The sequence below is a fragment of the Poecilia reticulata genome, chromosome 13, assembly GCF_904066995.2.
Source record: "Poecilia reticulata chromosome 13, P_reticulata-male-v2, whole genome shotgun sequence".
In the NCBI taxonomy this organism is placed as follows: domain Eukaryota; kingdom Metazoa; phylum Chordata; class Actinopteri; order Cyprinodontiformes; family Poeciliidae; genus Poecilia; species Poecilia reticulata.
This window is the reverse complement of record NC_088842.1, coordinates 32,664,915-32,685,449: the sequence shown is the minus strand read 5'-3', so window position 1 is coordinate 32,685,449 and position 20,535 is coordinate 32,664,915. Positions and strand designations below refer to the sequence as shown.

General features: G+C 40.7%; 1 pseudogene; it reads right to left on the bottom strand.

Annotated features, from left to right (window-relative positions):
• Positions 1-19,445, bottom strand: part of LOC145554636 (scavenger receptor cysteine-rich type 1 protein M130-like) — a 42,137-nt pseudogene extending 22,692 nt beyond the window's left edge.
• Positions 19,446-20,535: the final 1,090 nt, after the last annotated feature.

Here is a 20,535-nt window from a genome sequence, read left to right as displayed (position 1 = left end):
GTGCTCAGCGTAGTTATTTGCCACAGTTGACAGACTCACAACCAGCTGAGCTGCAGTCAAACACGGCCTGCAATGAATTTGCCAAACACGCTACAGAGAAAATTTTAAATATTAGAGGGTCAACATTCACTGCCAAACCCAAAAAATAACACCACAGCTTTTCTTCAGAAAGTCCTGCCTGTCATTTCATCTGATCTGATTCTAATAGTAACTCATGGCTCTCATCAGCCGTTTCCCCAGCAGTTTTCAAAGCACTGATATAAAAAACCCATCTGAACAAATCATTCCTGCAGAATTACAGGCTGATCTCCAACCTTTCATTCATCAGCAAATGATTGAAAAGCTGTTTCAACAATTAACTGCAAAACAACCGAAACTCTGAGTTCTTTACATCTGGACTAAAAACCCAGCTGGTCAGATTTGCTTTGAAACAAAATAATGAAACTGAACACATTTGATGAGTAACGACGGCACTTTGACTAAATGTACTGTTTACTGGTTTACTGTCTTTTAGGACTTTTTGTGTTTTCTGAGTAAGCACTTTGAATCGCTTGGTGCTGAAATGTGCTTCACAAATAAACTCGATCGATTGTTGATTGATTCTAATCTGCAGCAGGAAGTTCGACATCCTGCCTGAGACACTCCCACGTCAGACGGACTCAAACGTTTTCACCAACACAACCGGCGGTACCAGAAGCTGGTCCAATGACCGTGGTGCTACTGGGCTTGGTTGGCCAGCAAACGGGCCTGACCAGAACCTCAGAGAGAACCTGTGGAGTCAAGAGGAAGATGAGAGAATTGATGCAGAAGGAGCCATTTTATGAGGCTCCACCTGTTTACTGCACAGAGTTTCTGCTGCTTCTTTATCAATCAACCAATCAGATTCATTTTATAGATCATTTCAGCAACAAGGCAGTTCAAAGTTTTACATCATTAAAACACAAAAACCAACAATTCTTGGTTTTATTGGCTCCTCAGCAGCAAGTAGACAATATAAACATCACTAACTGTGTAGCAGCAGCTCTATGATCGGAGACCAGAAACAGTTTCCAGTTTTTAGTTTGTAACATTTAACATGTTTATCAGCAGATAATTTAATGAACTCTAGTGAATATTAGTGTTTGATGAAAGTGGAGTCCTACCTGAGCTGCAGAGACACAGAAGCAGCATCAGAGCTGTTTGCTCCATGTTTCCTCTGATGTGGAGTGAAGCTTCGTCTCTTGATGTGATCAGGATGTGGCTCCAGACTCTGAAGACTTCCTACTTTAAGCTTTTTTATCTGCTACTTCCTGAACGTCGTCACAGTTCAGGTCTTTGGCTGCTTTCAGAGACAACGCCTCCTTCCTAGGAGCTCATCATGAAGATGGGTTCAAACTGGGCCTACTGGGATTCAGAGGTTTCACCAGTCAGTCTCTGTTGTTCCTGTGTTTAGTTCAGTCCTTGTCTGCTTGTGGCCGGAGTGGATCCAGGTGTGTCATCCACTGAAAGGGAACCTGATGTTGTTGGCAGCAGTAGCTCAGCTTCCCTCCAGGAAGGGGTCACAGCTGGACAGAAATGAGCCCAGGTGTAGCTGCTATGAAGAGGAGAAACAGAGAAGAACATGAACTGAATGTCAGCAATGACTGCAGAAGCGTTGCTTGTTTGTTACTTTAATAATAATAATAATAAGCTGCATTGCAACCATCTCTGTTGCTCTGAGCGTTTCACTGGCAGAGCAGATTTATTCCTTATATGCAGCGTTTACATCAGGGCTGAAACGATTCCTCGAATGATTCGAGTCCACGATTAATAAAATTCCTGGTTTATTATTTAGCAGTTTGTTCCGGCCGGGACTTTACTTGCGTTGCGCAACGCTTTCACTTCCGCCTCTGAGTTGTTGGCAAAAGCTAAGTGTTAGCGGCATAACGTCCAATTTTCAAGTTCCGTGGGATTTTATTGATTGATGATCATGCCCGGGGTTTCGTTGTTTTCGGGGGACCAATAATCCTCCTTAAAACGACTGGCGGGATGCCTGGAGTTCTGCAGCCTTTCTCCTCCGGGAGCTGCTGGTTCAAAGCGCTGCGCGATTATTTATACAGGTAAGCGGATAGGCTGAGTAGTTGTTGCATATTGTGTAAATGTAGCTTTACAGATGAACCGCTCAATAAATTTCATATCACCCAGGTCTCAACAAACGGGAGGCGGAAATCATCCTGGCGGTACATGGCTGGTCGATGAGTTTCTGAGCAAAGGTGTTAAATCCCGTTGCTAACAAAAGCTATAAATGGCTGAGAAAACCACACCTGTCTAGTCTCCCGTTTTGGCAGGGAAACTACTGTTTTTTATTACTGTCTTTTATCCCCTTTTTTTCCAAAATTTTTAAAACCGATGTTCTGTAACTATCCTGCTAGTTCGCCTCATTCCAGGAAATCTGTTTGTATTTTTCGCATCTCTCCACTCTCTTTACAGTTACACAACAAAAACAATTTATTTCTTGTGTGACTCCCTCAAAGTGTGGTCACATTTGTTTGATTAAAATTATGATTTTAGTTTAGGATTTGACCATGTTTTGAAATTTTGGAGCAATGTCACGCAATTGCGCCGCTAGATGGCAGAAGCGAGCCCCGACGGGACTGACGGTGCGAGATTTCGGTGTCGAGGAAGTTCCCCTCCATTCGGATGAGAGCTACCAGCACAGCAACACCGTCTCTGTGGCTCACTCGATTTTTTTCTGTTTAAACGGGTTGGTTCGGGTTTAAGCTGAAAACTGAGATGTGATCAACATGATTGATCTGTTAAGCGTCGTGACCTCGGTCCCCGGTGTATTTGGTTGTGTTATTTTATGTTGTCATTATATTAGCTAATAAGCTCTCGGTTAGCTGCTCGGAGGATTTCCTCAGATGCTACTTGAAGAATGCGTATGTTTTATAAAGCCGTCTGTAATGTGCATATTTTACAATTCCTTATATAGTAATAAGCTGATGTTGTGTTATAGAAGAACTAGTAGAAGTGTGATGTATAGTCACAATTTTTCAAAGTGTATAATGAGTTATTATTATAACCTGAAATACGGATGAGAGCTACCAGCACAGCAACACCGTCTTATGTGGCTCACTCGTTTTTCCTGTTAAAACAGGTTATTTGCATCTGCTTGCCTGTCCCCCACTGAGACCCGCAACACTTACTCACAGAAATTCAAACGCTTTATAAAATCTTCCATTAGCACACTTAGCAGTGAGTGAATGAGGATGATTGACAGCATTAAGGCTGTCCTGCTTCTGATTGGTTGTTTGTGGTCAGGACGCAGCATTTCTCTAGACAGCAATAGCAGCTCAGGGAGGAAGTGGAGGAGATTGATCTCTTCACAGATTATCTGTTTCAAACTGTCACAACATGGTGACAGCTTTAACAAATGTGAAAAGCATATTTAAAAAATTAATTATATCTGCAGCTTGAACTAAATGCACATCGGGTTTTTGAGAAGTCTGGATTGCTTCATGTATATTTTGTACGTTGCCTGTGACTGTTGCTGGTGGGGAGAGAGCTTTCAATGAGCTAACACTGATGATAAAAAAAATTAAACAACCTATTTGCATGAATCTGTTGCATGTTAAATTCACCAGCAGTGAACATTGAGCTAGTATCAGCATTTGACCAATGAAAGCAAGGCAGCTGCAAGCCTTAACATTGTGATGCTTTTATGAGTCAGATAGACTAAAGAAATGGTAACAGCAGCTGTGAAGGGGCCCAATTTTATTTTCATCCTGGGGCCCAAGATTCCTGGCGCGCTCTGCTGCCCAGTGAGTGGTCTGTCTCTGCGCTGTAAAGTTTATGTATGTGGTCCTGATTGGCCGGTGAGTTATTGGTTAAGTGGTTCAGCCCAGTGATGAGCTTTTGCGTTCGATTTGTCGTCACACATCACGCTGGTTTTATCTTATTTTATTATTATTTCATAATAATTTTTCTGTGCTGTAAATACTTAGCATGTTTTCTGTGGCAAACCTTGAGCAAGGATGGAGAGTAGTAGGAGAAAGTAGCAAAGGGAGGAGAAGTGGTCAGTTATTCCTCCAGGAGGATTCCTGGAACATCTTCAGATTATAAATCTGGAACATTTAAATGTATTTTTTTTATAAGTCATTTTTCTGTCATTTAATTTCAGATTAGTCTTTGACCATCAGAGCAGAAAGGCTTCATAGAGGCAGAGGGAAATCTAAACATGAATCTGGATGTTCAGCCTCTGTGAGCTGCGTGATGCTAATCTGGACTGAAGCGTCAGCAACATTATCAGCTTTATTGCAACATAACCAGGTTTTTAGGGTAAATCTAAACTTTAGATCTTCAACTGGAGAAAGTTGTTTATTTCAAAGAGGTGAGATATTTAGGCCCATGAAACTAAAAACATTTTATATAGAATATTAAACTCTACCAGCTCCTTTATGTTGCTGCAGCAACATGCATTCATATTAGCTGAACCTCTGCAGCTCTGATCTAAAATTAGAGCCCAGTTGGGCCAAAGTTTGATAGTCGGGTCGGGATTCTGTGGTGTATTCTTAATAAGTCATCAGGTTTATTTTGGCATAGAAACCATAACTAATTGCTCTTGGACTATTTAAATCTATTATTCATAGTTTTACTAAAGAAAGAAACACTTTTTGCATGTTTAGCTTATCCATATTTGGATAGGATCACAGTTTCCATCTGCTCTGGCTGACATAATGTACTAAATTATGAATATGAGTCAATAATGAATCTGTTTTCCTTTTCTTCAGATCGCTCACGTCACTGTTACAGTAGTCCTGACTCTTTGAACCGGTAACAGATCATGGGGGCTCGTCCGGGATCAGCACACCAATGGAGTTACATGTTACTGGAGCCTGGATTGACCCAGTGAGTGGCAGAGAGGCCATGAACTGGTGAAAATGGTTTACCAGCACGGAAATCCTAGAGTCAAAGCACACTTCAGGTATGTTTTTGATGAATTAATAACATTATAATATGATTTAAAGCTAAAAAAAAAGATTTTACATGACACTGCCCCTTTAATGGAAAGTTTCTAAAAAGCGACATAGTTTTTTAATTCACACTCACCAATTCAGTTTCCATAATGGAAACTTTTGAACTTGCTTTAAGTCTCTAATGTGTACTAATGGATGGAGTCACAGAAAACTCACTGTTCTTGAACAGTAATTCACATGAATCTGAATTTGATCAGAAGCTTGTTTTAATATAATTCTGGTTTTTTAACACATTTATATCCATTATTACCATTACATTTCATTCAGGTGGGTGATGCATTAGTATTGAAAGTTTCTCATTTATGCATCAAAGGTTGGAGGTTTAGAGACAAACAGCTATTTGGCAGATTTGAGGGAAATGTCAAGTTGTCTGGACAATATTATGATGGAGGTAATGTGTACCATACCATAATCTAGACATTTTCTGTCATTTAATTTCAGATTAAGTCTTTGACCATCAGAGCAGAAAGGCTTCATAGAGGCAGAGGGAAATCTAAACATGAATCTGGATGTTCAGCCTCTGTGAGCTGAGTGATGCTAATCTGGACTGAAGCGTCAGCAACATTATCAGCTTTATTGCAACATAACCAGGTTTTAGGTAAATCTAAACTTTAGATCTTCACTGGAAAAGTTGTTTATTTCAAAGTGCTGAGATATTTTAGGCCCATATAACTAAAAACATATTTTATTTAGAATATTAAACTCTACCAGCTCCTTTATGTTGCTGCAGCAAAATGCATTCATATTAGCTGAACCTCTGCAGCTCTGATCTAAAATTAGAGCCCAGTTGGGCCAAAGTTTGATAGTCGGGTCGGGATTCTGTGGTGTATTCTTAATAAGTCACATGGTTTTTTTCACATAGAAACCATAACTAATTGCTACTTTGGACTAATTTCAATCTATATATTCATAGTTTTACTAATGAAAAGAAACACTTTTTGCATGTTTAGCTTTAGCCATATTTGGATAGGATCACAGTTTCCATCTGCTCTGGCTGACATAATGTACTAAATTATGAAATATGAGTCAATAATGAATCCTGTTTTCCTTTTCTTCAGATCGCTCATGTCACTGTTACAGTCCTGACTCTTGGACCGGTAACAGATCATGGGGGCTCGTCCGGGATCAGCACACCACATGGAGTCACATGTTCTGGAGCCTGGATTGACCCAGTGAGTGGCAGAGAGGCCAGGAACTGGTGAAAATGGTTTACCAGCACGGAATCCTAGAGTCAAAGCAACACTTCAGGTATGTTTTTGATGAATTAATAACATTATAATATGATTTAAAGCTAAAAAAAACAGATTTTACATGACACTGCCCCTTTAATGGAAAAGTTTCTAAAAAGCGACATAGTTTTTTAATTCACACTCACCAATTCAGTTTCCATAATGGAAACTTTTGAAACTTGCTTTAAGTCTCTAATGTGTACTAATGGATGGAGTCACAGAAAACTCAACTGTTTCTTGAACAGTAATTCACATGAATCTGAATTTGATCAGAAGCTTGTTTTAATATAATTCTGGTTTTTTAACACATTTATATCCATTATTACCATTTACATTTCATTCAGGTGGGTGATGCATTTAGTATTGAAGTTTCTCATTTATGCATCAAAGGTTGGAGGTTTAGAGACAAACAGCTATTTGGCAGATTTGAGGGAAATTGTCAAGTTGTCTGGACAATATTATGATGGAGGTAATGTGTACTATACCATAATCTAGACATTTTTCTGTCATTTAATTTCAGATTTAGTCTTTGACCATCAGAGCAGAAAGGCTTCATAGAGGCAGAGGGAAATCTAAACATGAATCTGGATGTTCAGCCTCTGTGAGCTGAGTGATGCTAATCTGGACTGAAGCGTCAGCAACATTATCAGCTTTATTGCAACATAACCAGGTTTTTAGGGTAAATCTAAACTTTAGATCTTCAACTGGAAAAAGTTGTTTATTTCAAAGAGCTGAGATATTTTAGGCCCATATAACTAAAAACATATTTTATTTAGAATATTAAACTCTACCAGCTCCTTTATGTTGCTGCAGCAACATGCATTCATATTAGCTGAACCTCTGCAGCTCTGATCTAAAATTAGAGCCCAGTTGGGCCAAAGTTTGATAGTCGGGTCGGGATTCTGTGGTGTATTCTTAATAAGTCACATGGTTTTTTTTTTCACATAGAAACCATAACTAATTGCTACTTTGGACTAATTTCAATCTATATATTCATAGTCTTACTAAAAAAAAATAAACACTTTTTTGCATGTTTAGCTTTATCCATATTTGGATAGGATCACAGTTTCCATCTGCTCTGGCTGACATAATGTACTAAATTATGAAATATGAGTCAATAAATGAATCCTGTTTTCCTTTTCTTCAGATCGCTCACGTCACTGTTACAGTCCTGACTCTTTGAACCGGTAACAGATCATGGGGGCTCGTCCGGGATCAGCACACCACATGGAGTCACATGTTTCTGGAGCCTGGATTGACCCAGTGAGTAGCAGAGAGGCCAGGAACTGGTGAAAATGGTTTACCAGCACAGAAATCCTAGAGTCAAAGCAACACTTCAGGTATGTTTTTGATGAATTAATAACATTATAATATGATTTAAAGCTAAAAAAAAAAAAAAGATTTTACATGACACTGCCCCTTTAATGGAAAAGTTTCTAAAAAGTGACATAGTTTTTTAATTCACACTCATCAATTCAGTTTCCATAATGGAAACTTTTGAAACTTGCTTTAAGTCTCTAATGTGTACTAATGGATGGAGTCACAGAAACTCAACTGTTTCTTGAACAGTAATTCACATGAATCTGAATTTGATCAGAAGCTTGTTTTGAATATGATTCTGGTTTTTTTAACACTTTAATATCCATTATTACCATTTACATTTCATTCAGGTGGGTGATGCATTTAGTATTGAAAGTTTCTCATTTATGCATCAAAGGTTGGAGGTTTAGAGACAAACAGCTATTTGGCAGATTTGAGGGAAATTGTCAAGTTGTCTGGACAATATTATGATGGAGGTAATGTGTACCATACCATAATCTAGACATTTTTCTGTCATTTAATTTCAGATTTAGTCTTTGACCATCAGAGCAGAAAGGCTTCATAGAGGCAGAGGGAAATCTAAACATGAATCTGGATGTTCAGCCTCTGTGAGCTGAGTGATGCTAATCTGGACTGAAGCGTCAGCAACATTATCAGCTTTATTGCAACATAACCAGGTTTTTAGGGTAAATCTAAACTTTAGATCTTCAACTGGAAAAAGTTGTTTATTTCAAAGAGCTGAGATATTTTAGGCCCATATAACTAAAACATATTTTATTTAGAATATTAAACTCTACCAGCTCCTTTATGTTGCTGCAGCAAATGCATTCATATTAGCTGAACCTCTGCAGCTCTGATCTAAAATTAGAGCCCAGTTGGGCCAAAGTTTGATAGTCGGGTCGGGATTCTGTGGTGTATTCTTAATAAGTCACATGGTTTTTTTTCACATAGAAACCATAACTAATTGCTACTTTGGACTAATTTCAATCTATATATTCATAGTTTTACTAAAAGAAAAGAAACACTTTTTGCATGTTTAGCTTTAGCCATATTTGGATAGGATCACAGTTTCCATCTGCTCTGGCTGACATAATGTACTAAATTATGAAATATGAGTCAATAAATGAATCCTGTTTCCTTTTCTTCAGATCGCTCATGTCACTGTTACAGTCCTGACTCTTGGACCGGTAACAGATCATGGGGCTCGTCCGGGATCAGCACACCACATGGAGTCACATGTTTCTGGAGCCTGGATTGACCCAGTGAGTAGCAGAGAGGCCAGGAACTGGTGAAAATGGTTTACCAGCACGGAAATCCTAGAGTCAAAGCAACACTTCAGGTATGTTTTTGATGAATTAATAACATTATAATATGATTTAAAGCTAAAAAATAAAAAGATTTTACATGACACTGCCCCTTTAATGGAAAAGTTTCTAAAAAGTGACATAGTTTTTTAATTCACACTCATCAATTCAGTTTCCATAATGGAAACTTTTGAAACTTGCTTTAAGTCTCTAATGTGTACTAATGGATGGAGTCACAGAAAACTCAACTGTTTCTTGAACAGTAATTCACATGAATCTGAATTTGATCAGAAGCTTGTTTTGAATATGATTCTGGGGTTTTTAACACTTTAATATCCATTATTACCATTTACATTTCATTCAGGTGGGTGATGCATTTAGTATTGAAAGTTTCTCATTTATGCATCAAAGGTTGGAGGTTTAGAGACAAACAGCTATTTGGCAGATTTGAGGGAAATTGTCAAGTTGTCTGGACAATATTATGATGGAGGTAATGTGTACCATACCATAATCTAGACATTTTTCTGTCATTTAATTTCAGATTTAGTCTTTGACCATCAGAGCAGAAAGGCTTCATAGAGGCAGAGGGAAATCTAAACATGAATCTGGATGTTCAGCCTCTGTGAGCTGCGTGATGCTAATCTGGACTGAAGCGTCAGCAACATTATCAGCTTTATTGCAACATAACCAGGTTTTAGGGTAAATCTAAACTTTAGATCTTCAACTGGAAAAGTTGTTTATTTCAAAGTGCTGAGATATTTTAGGCCCATATAACTAAAAACATATTTTATTTAGAATATTAAACTCTACCAGCTCCTTTATGTTGCTGCAGCAACATGCATTCATATTAGCTGAACCTCTGCAGCTCTGATCTAAAATTAGAGCCCAGTTGGGCCAAAGTTTGATAGTCGGGTTGGGATTCTGTGGTGTATTCTTAATAAGTCATCAGGTTTTTCTGGCATAGAAACTATAACAAATAGCTCCCTTGGACTAATTTCAATCTATATATTCATAGTTTTACTGAACAAACAAAAACGTTTTTGCATGTTTAGCTTTAGCCATATTCGTATAGATCACAGTTTTCCTTTGCTTTGCCTGACTTGATGTACTAAATGATGAAATATCAGTAAATAAATGAAAATTCTGACTCTTTAAAGTCCCCAAAACAGATTACAGTCTTCTGAGTTAAATTTCTATACCTTTCTGTCATAATTGGCACAATCCTACTACTATGTTATTAGTGGAGCTAATTTTTAGCTTAGTGCTAAAGCTAACTTAAAGGTTGAGAAACTATTCTTTCTTCATGAAGCGTGGGAATTCAGAGTTTAAAGTTGTAAAAATGCCATGTTAAATTTTATATTTTTGAAAGTTTTTTAATTGTGTTTTTGATCATTATTGATTTGAAATCAGTGTACAGCTTGATGTCCAGACCAGGTAGGATGGCCTTTTTTTACTTTTTGTAGCCATTAAGGAGCTACAAAAAGTAAAGCTACAAACAGCTTTACTCTTTGTAGCTCCTTAATGGCATCCCATAACTCCCACCTTGATATGGGACAATCCAACTGTGACCTCTGTTCCTCAGTCAGCTTAGGGAGATTTAGAGAAAAGAAGAATTCATCTTTTAAATCTGGATCATTATGTAATTGAGATTTGTAAAGGTTTTCATAGAACTTTTTAAAGACATCAATTGTTGCAGAATCGAAAAACTGTTTTCCATTTGAATCTGTGATCGAAGAAAAAGACTGGGCCTTTTTCTCCCTCTCCACCAGATGATTAACACAAACCAAACAGTTTGCTGATGTCCTGTAATACCTTAACAACATGTGAGCTACTGTTGCCTTCCACTCTCTGCATTCAGCTTCTTTCATCCACTTGTCATATTTTCTTTCTAATTATGTCTTTTTAGTTTTCTGTCTTTTTTGTTTCTTTGCATTTCTCACCAAGCTTTGTTTGCACCTATTTACATTTCTTCAGACTTCAGACTCCCCTCATCCAACTAGGAGGTGGACTGAAGTTTAACTCCTTAATCTGGTGGATGCATCTGATCTCCTGTCGCCCTCGACCTGTCCAACTCACTGGATCCTGTTTGTGGGTGAACTTATCTTTAACAGACTGAGCAAAAACTGTATAAAAACCAGAGAGAATATAAATTCTTTGTCAATATTTATTTGAAGCTTTACAGCATTTGGAGTCTCTGCTCACTGAACAGTCAGGAGAAAGAGCCTCCAGCAAAACACAGCAAACTGTTTATAGGAAACGTTTCATTTAATTCACACAGTTTAACAATCTACTTGGCTACAAAACACACTGCAAGCAAACGCATTTTATTTCATGAAGCAAATTAAACATTATGGCTGTCATAAGAATGAAAAAAGAAAATATTCTACGACTTTATAATAATCCAGAGATCAGAGAAACAGCATCAGAAGACTTTCCCATGATCACAAGCTTTACACAGGAACCATAACACTGTTATGCATTGATCCACTCATAATCATAGTAACCATAAAATGTTCCATCCCATCTGCAGGCTAAGACAGACATGTAGCCGACGTGTTTGTTGCTACCTGTACTTGGTCTGCCAGTCACCAGAACCTCATTATTCACACAGAGTTCGTTTGTCCTTTACAAAGCTGTTGAAATACTAATTATATGCGTCCATGAATTTCAGCCAGTGAAGCTCGTTTACAGCGTATGCACTCTTCGTGTTGATTGGTAGTTAATGTTATCGTAGTAGGAGATCAGAGGCAGCTTGTCCACATCGTCTGACATATTTTCCTCCTCCGTCTCATACAGGTTGATCCCGACGGCGGCCATTTTGTTCATGTATCTCTCTCTCGTATTTTGGTCAAGAGTGTCCACATGTTTTCTTGTTGTTGGTCTTGAAGCCATGGGTCCACTAAGCATTGTACATGCACTTCCCTACTAAGATGGCGGGGATCACTTCTGGTTCAGACTTGATGGAACTGGATGTATTGGATGGGTTATCATGGCAGTGAAGACATACACCACCTACAGGCAGCTCACAGTATTACAAGCCAGGATCAACTGTGTTGCATTTGTCACAATTCAAAACCCCAACTAAGACGAGGACACAAACTGGGTTCAGGGCCTGAATGGAATTGGCCACCTAACCTTTGACCCCAAATATCCTATCATATGCTATCCTTGCAAGGTTGATGAAGAGCAGATTTTGATGAAATGGGTTTTCTGTTACATTTCGTTGAATGTTTTGCTTTGTGTTCCCTTCTTTTATAAGTTTTACTTTAGTAGGTTTAGTCCAGATAAAAATTTCTGAATGTTGAACTTCCTTCCTGCTGCAGGAGCACAGAGACGTTTCATCATAGATACACAGACGGATAGATTTCCAGGAGTCTGAAACATGTCTCTGCTCCTTCCTGTGGATGTGAAATGAAGATCCTTTTCTCCTGGTTCCTTCAGACTGCAGTCTCCTCCTCTAAGCTGCCTTCAGCTCTGGATCCTTCATCATGATGGTTGTTTTCTGCTCCAGACTTCTGGTTTCTCCTGGCCTGGAAACAGAGGATGGTTCAGCTTCAATGCAAGAACTTTCCCAGCTGAACACATCATGCATGATACATGCAGTACCTTAAAGTAGAGGACCAGGACTGATCCCGGCAAACCCAGCAGGACGACAACCAGTCCGATGATCAAAGCAGTGAGATGGTCTGAAACCGAACGAAACAGATTCAGGATCAGCTTTCATCAGACGAGTCAAACCAGAAATTTACAATAATCATATAGACCCTTGTTTTCATGCTGCCTGTAGATCTGATCATGAACATTAATATCATCAATCCTCCTCTCTGACCTCATGAATGAGGCAGACAGCTGCTGGTTCACCTGAAGCAGAACTTCTCCTGATGGACTCCATGAGTTTATCTGAGACAGTGAGGTTGAGAGGCTGGCTCACAGAGGAGAAGTTATGGGAGAAAACGTAGACGTGGTAAAGGCAGCGGTAGGTTCCTTGGTGGGCGTGGCCAGCAGCAGCGAACAGGAAGAGGGCGGAGTGATTAACAGCTGGCAGGGTGTGGTTCAGAGTGTAGTTAGAGGAGCTGAAGATGAGCTGGAAGGAGCCGCCATCATACTGAGGCCTGATGGAGCACATGATGCTGAAACCTGAGCCAATGAGGAGCTCAGACCCCTGCTTTCTGGCTGTGGAGACCCCGTCAGTGGAGGAAGAGAGGAAGATGAGCGGCTCAACCAGCAGATCTGGGAACGCAGAGGAAACACAGAGACAACTGGATGTAATCTGAGGTGGAAAACAAGATGGCATGAGAACGAGACAGGAGCTCATCAGACTGGTTACCATGGTTACTAGCATGTTTATACATGGTTAGTAGCAACTTTATGACAGATTTTTAGTCTGTCAGTAATATTTAAACCAGTGGTCCCCAACCTTTTTATTACAGCGGACCGATCAAGACTTGAAAAATGCTGCGGCCCGGGGTGGGGGAGAATAAGGCGGTGTTGGTGTTCCCGCTAAATCCTCAATATACCCAATTTGGATTGTCTTGGACTTTTTATCGCAGCCTCGCTGCCAGCATGCCTAGGTTGGCCCCATGTGGGGAAAAGGAGGGCAGACTAGATGGGTCCCTTATGGGTTTGTCCGCGGGTTCCACAGCCCACATGGGCCCCACATGGGTTTGTCCATGTAGGGCCCACATAGGCTGTGGCTCTACATGGGCAAACCCATATGGGACCCATATATCAGCCTTCCTTTCCCCCACATGGGGCCCACCTAGGCATGCTGGTAGGGCTGTGGGGTTTACCCTGTCTGAGAACGAGAATACAACCTGCTGAATGTGACAGGTAGCCAATCAGAAAGCGCGGTGACGTAAGAGCAGAGGGGAATCCCAAACAGCTGACATGTCACGCAACTGAGAGTCTGGTGGGTGTCGGAGATGATATGTGGAAATATTATTATATGCAAAGGTCATTAGTACATATGTTTATTATGTTTATTCAGTTACAATGTTAACTATAAAAAAAGTCACCTCCAAATCATAGTGCAGCAAATAGAGCGGCTGCTCCCGTCGTCTTTCATCCACCGCCTTTTCTTTTTGTTACGTCTTTTATCTCTTAAAATGACTCCACAAACTATCACTATTGCTTCTACATCGTCATCCGTGTTTGGTTATTCTAAATTCCCGCTATGTTGGGGGTTTTGTGGATGATCCTCTGGAATTGGGATGTTTGTGACTGGAATCGGTTCGTGTTGCTCCTGCCTTGGACACACGAACCGATCGAGCCTGTTGGACTTTTATCAGCTCTGTGGTCACAGAGGTTTGGAGAATCGGCCGACATTCTGAAATCTTTTTGTCTGAACCAGACTTAAGACTCACAAGCTCTACTCATCTCCTCTCGACCACTGCCCAAACGCTCTGACTCTGGTCGCTATGGTAACGTTTATATATCCCTTCAAAATAACAGAAACGCCACAAAAACAAACATTTTACTTTCGTGAAAAACTTAACTCATGATAATGACTAACGGGAGCCCTGAGCTTGTTTCTCTGCAATGAGACGGTCCAAACTGGAAGTGATGAGAGACAATAACACCCGAAGTGTTGCTTATATCCACAGCCTGCTTGGTCTCTACGAGGCGAAGCAGCTTGAAGCTTCATTGCCTCATTAGCAGCCGGTCGCCGCATGTTAAGCAGAGCAGCTTGTAATGTGGGACTCACCTACCCGTCCTGGATAAATCCATTCTCCTGTCTCTTCTCTGGCCTTTTCCCCTTTGCAAAGAAACTTTCCAAAGACACCTGATCCATTTCTTACTCATTTTTGATGCTTGTGGGCTCAATGTTGGTGCGCAAGTAACCGGTTAATGGATTTTCAAAATAAAAGATCCTCCAGACTCAAATAATAAATAAAACGGAAATATTTCACTATTTCTTGGGCAGCCCGCTACCAATTGGTCCATGGACCGGGTGTTGGGGACCACTGGTGTAAACCATTTTTAGTTTCCCTCTCCTCCAGGTTTCAGGTTCTTAGTTAAAGGTGACGGTTTCTCTGCAGACATCTGGAACCTGATGAAGAAACATTTTAAAACACATAAATATGAGAGTTCAGAGTTACCTGAGCAGATTAACTCATAGCTCCAAACACTGTTTCTATCATCAGGTAAACATTTCTTTAATTCAGATACTGACTCCAAACAGTCAGACATGATCCCCCAAACTGGTCTCTTTGAAGCTTCGTTTGAGTATCTTACTGAAACAACAGAACCACAGTCCAGTTCAGCACAAACTAGAGCAGCTGAGTTCTTTTTCCAGTCACCACCCCAAACAGTCACTGGTCTCCAGTCTCCTTGTTGTTTCATCTCCAGTCTCCCGGCACATCGGCTGGTCTCTCCCACCAACCTGATGTCTGGACCTGAGCAGAGACAAAGAGTTCATTAATGCAGGAAGTGAAGCAGTGAACAGCAGCAGGTCTGCAGATCCTCCTCTACCTGAACAGGTGAGTCCAACAGCTTGACCAGGTGAGCAGCTGTTTCTAACTGAACTCTTCCTGCTGCTGCAGGTCAGCAGAGCAAACTCACTGCCTTCACACAGGAACTCTCTGCTCCCCACTGGAGCCTCTGCTTCTTCATAGAGCGCCCCCTGGAGGCCTGAAGGAGGCCCACAGTCAATCTCCCTGCAGACCACCTCTGCATCCTGCAGGTCAAAGTCTTTTTCACACACTGAGGACCACGACTGGTTGGTCTTCACCTCCATTCTGCCTGAGCACCGGTTGGTCCCTTGAACCAGCCTGACTGAGTCTGTGGATGCAGAAAGAAAAAAGTTTCTTCAACATTTTCACTGAATTTGGTTCCAGTTTGTTCAGCAAAGCTAAATCACTGCAGACTCTGAGTGGAGGAACGAACCAGAGAGGGGAGCTGGGCAGAGTTTTATTATTAAATCTAGTGTTTAATGTTCTTATCGTCTCCCTGTACTGCAGGCCCTGGAGATCAGTGGAAAAAGATCAACTTACACAGAGAAAATTACTCTACAGCAGCACAAAGATCCTATGAATTATCAATTATTTATTAATATTTCACCCTTTTCTTGTCTTCTACTGATTGGCTGCTGAACCAGCTGATAAAAACAATGTGATGACAGATTTAAACACAGAATAATAGAAAACTATCATCATCTTTTTACCCTCTAAACTTAATTTGTGGAGGAAGTGCAATCTTTGATCAGCCTCTTGGCTGTCAGCTTCTTCTCAGTGACATCCAGGTTTTTATAACCCTGAATCTGCTCCACTGGTTCCTTTAATCTAAACAAAGTTCATTAAATCACTAACCTGGTAAAAACCAGCCCCTCTGTTCTACACTTTGCTTCATCCAGAGAGTCTGGACTGTGTTGAGGTTTAAATTTGACCCAGTTCCAAACGTTTGTCCATGACATGCAATGCACCAGATCCACACTAAGAAGTTTACTGGAAGTTTCCTGGGCTGCAACCATGATATGGAAATAATCTATTACCAAGCACTGTTAGATGAAGTCACTCCATCAGGTTTATTCGCATATTGTGCACAACACAGAGAGAATATAAGACGATCAATAGTGAAACATTTCTGATTGAAAACTCTCCCAGGCAGAGACAACATGAGTTTTATACCAAGGCTGAGGGAGAGACGGTCTGGTTCTCATGCAGCTGCAGGAAAACATCTCCCAACCTTGTGCATGCAACCCAAATAGCTTCACTTGGTGAGAGTTCACCAGCATTTAGAATGAAGACAATATAACCAGCAGATTTTACCTTACAATCATTTGTCCACCACAAAACAGAGAAGAGCCGAATGAGGCGGCTGTTGATGTTAATTCAGTATTTGGACGTGTGGCCAACATGGACTGAACTTCCTCTGCTGCCATTGTTAAAACTACAGACAGACTGTGATTCTAAAATAACACAGAAAATCAAGGTCATCGTTCAAACTTCTCCTTCTGTTCGCTGATTGGTCCAGTAGAAAATCTACCAGAGGGAATCCAGGTGAAGGGGAAGAAGCCCAGACTGAGCTGGAAGTGAGAATCTTTTTAAAGTGGAGTTGGAAGCAGAACAGGAAGGAAATGGCCAGGATATGGAATCACCTGAACAGATGATCTGTAGATTGTAGCTCTCATCTCTTTGTATCAACACCACAGATCCACAGTGGAGCTGTCTGCAAGCTACAGCTGCTGATGTATGGTTCCAGTCCCAATATTTCACTGGTTCCCAGTCTCCCAGGTCCTTCTTCTCCAGTCGGCCACCACAGCGACTCCTTCCTGCTACCAGTCTGACTTCATCAGACAGCGCTGGAAGAAACAACATTTACTGTTGGGTTACAACAAGCAGAGACAGATTGATTTAGGATGTGTTGACAGGATCCTGTTGATGGAGTTTATTTGATCTTCTCTTAGAGGCAGAGCTATCAGGGATGGTTCTGATCAAAGCATCTTTATGCTGGAATGGCCTAGTTAAAGCCCAGACCTAAATGTTATTTATGCTCTGTAGTAAAACCTGAAATGTTTTGTTATTCACTTTTTCTATCCATTTATATTTATGTCTTTACTGAGACCAACCAAAGTCAAATTTATTGTTTTTGTGTAAAAGTTTTAAAATCCAGTTGATTCTGGTTCTGATTCTGAGTTCAGAGCAGTCTACCAGCTCATCAACTTTGTAGATGAGCTGGTAAATAACTTCCATCATAAAATTTCAGATGTCATTGATTGCATTGGCCCCATTAAAGTGAAGGTCGTGTCTAGTAGGAACAAATCTCCATGGAGAAATATGCAAACAGATCTGCAAGACAATTTTGCCGTAGGGCCGAACGTAAATGGAGTAAAACTCAATTTTGTTTATTATGAAATCTATTAAGCACGACTGAAGTTAATCACTCAACTCTAAAACATATGATTTAAACATTCATTGCAGAAATTATAAACATTATCAGTGCTCAAGAGTTTTATTTGCCACAGTTGACAGACTCACAAACCAGCTGAGCTGCAGTCAAACACGGCCTGCAATGAATTTGCCAAACACGCTACAGAGAAAATTTTAAATATTAGAGGGTCAACATTCACTGCCAAACCCAAAAAAATAACACCCACAGCTTTTCTTCAGAAAGTCCTGCCTGTCATTTCATCTGATCTGATTCTAATAGTAACTCATGGCTCTCATCAGCCGTTTTCCCCCAGCAGTTTTCAAAGCACTGATATAAAAAACAACCAGCTGAACAAATCATTCCTGCAGAATTACAGGCCGATCTCCAACCTTTCATTCATCAGCAAAATGATTGAAAAGCTGTTTCAACAATTAACTACAAAACAACCAAAACTCTGAGTTTCTTTAAATCTGGACTAAAAACCCAGCTGGTCAGATTTGCTTTGAAACAAATAAATGAAACACTGAACAACATTTTGATGAGTAACGACAGCACTTTGACTAAATGTACTGTTTACTGGTTTACTCTGTCTTTTAGGACTTTTTGTGTTTTTCTGAAGTAAAGCACTTTGAATCGCCTTGGTGCTGAAATGTGCTTCACAAATAAACTCGATCGATTGGTTGATTGATTCTAATCTGCAGCAGGCAGTTCAACATCCTGCCTGAGACACTCCCACGTCAGACGGAGCTCAAACGTTTTCACCAACACAACCGGCGGTACCAGAAGCTGGTCCAATGACCGTGGTGCTACTGGGCTTGGTTGGCCATCAAACGGGCCTGACCAGAACCTCAGAGAGAACCTGTGGAGTCAAGAGGAAGATGAGAGAAGTGATGCAGGAGGAGCCATTTTATGAGGCTCCACCTGGTTACTTCACAGAGTTTCTGCTGCTTCTCCTTATCAATCAACCAATCAGATTCATTTTATAGATCATTTCAGCAACAAGGCAGTTCAAAGTGTTTTACATCATTAAAACACAAAAACCAACAATTCTTGGTTTTATTGGCTCCTCAGCAGCAAGTAGACAATATAAACATCACTAACTGTGTAGCAGCAGCTCTATGATCGGAGACCAAAAACAGTTTCCAGTTTTTAGTTTGTAACATTTAACATGTTTATCAGCAGATCATTTTAATTTGAACTCTAGTGAATATTAGTGTTTGATGAAAGTGGAGTCCTACCTGAGCTGCAGAGACACAGAAGCAGCATCAGAGCTGTTTGCTCCATGTTTCCTCTGATGTGGAGTGAAGCTTCGTCTCTTGATGTGATCAGGATGTGGCTCCAGACTCTGAAGACTTCCTACTTTAAGCTTTTTTATCTGCTACTTCCTGAACGTCGTCACAGTTCAGGTCTTTGGCTGCTTTCAGAGACAACGCCTCCTTCCTAGGAGCTCATCATGAAGATGGGTTCAAACTGGGCCTACTGGGATTCAGAGGTTTCACCAGTCAGTCTCTGTTGTTCCTGTGTTTAGTTCAGTCCTTGTTCTGCTTGTGGCCGGAGTGGATCCAGGTGTGTCATCCACTGAAAGGGAACCTGATGTTGTTGGCAGCAGTAGCTCAGCTTCCCTCCAGGAAGGGGTCACAGCTGGACAGAAATGAGCCCAGGTGTAGCTGCTATGAAGAGGAGAAACAGAGAGAGAACATGAACTGAATGTCAGCAATGACTGCAGACAATGCAAGCAGGGTTTCCCCCAGTGGATTATAAGCCTGGCAGCCCGCCAGGCTTTACTTGACCCTCCACCAGGATAAGCATTGCTTGTTTATGTTACTTGGATAATAATAATAACAATGATGATAATAATAATAATAAGCCGTATTGCAAGCACCTCTGTTGCTCTGAGCGTTTCACTGACAGAGCAGATTTATTCCTAAAAGATAAGTTTATACTTTATGCATTTAAAGCCAGGAGAGCGGACCAATCACACAGTTGGCACCTCTGCATGTTGCCTCGTGCTCTATTGTTTGATCTCTGAAGTTACCTCAGCGCGGGTCACGCGAGCCTTCTTTCAATCAAACTGGACACAGGTTGACCTGTATTGTTATTTTCATCAACCCCCTGTGAGGAATTATGACTCTTTGGAGAACTCTGTTATCAGGGTAAGAGTTTAAAACCCTCCGCATTAGTTCTGGTTGCGCAGCTCTTGTAGTCGCGCTTTCAGAGATGCGGCTGAGGACTGGTGAAAATGATTCATATTTGTGGACAAAAAATTATATGCTGCGTTTACATCTAGGGCTGAAACGATTCCTCGAAGGATTTGAGTACCTTGATTATTAAAATTCTTGTTTTATTATTTAGCACAGTTTGTTCCGGTGTTAAGCCCAGATACGCATGCCTGCCCAAAATTGCATCCCCTATTGGGCATAACACCGGGTTTTCGTTGTTTTCGGGGACCAATAAGCCTCCTTAAAACGACTGGAGTAATGCCTGGAGTTCTGCAGCCTTTCTCCTCCGGGAGCTGCTGGTTCAGAGCGCTGTGGGATTATTTATACAGGTAAGCGGATAGAGGGAGCAGTTGGTGCTTATAGTGTAAGTGTAGCTTTACAGACGAACCGCTCAATAAATTTCATATCACCTCGGTCTCAACAAACGGGAGGCGGAAATCCTCCTAATGGTACATGGCTGGTCGATGAGCTTCTGAGTGACGAACGAAGGTGTCAAATCCCGTTGCTAAAAAAGCTATAAATGGCTGAGCAAGGCCCACCTGTCAAGTTTCCCGTTTTGGCAGGGAAACTACCGTCTTTTATCCCCTTTTTCAACATTTTT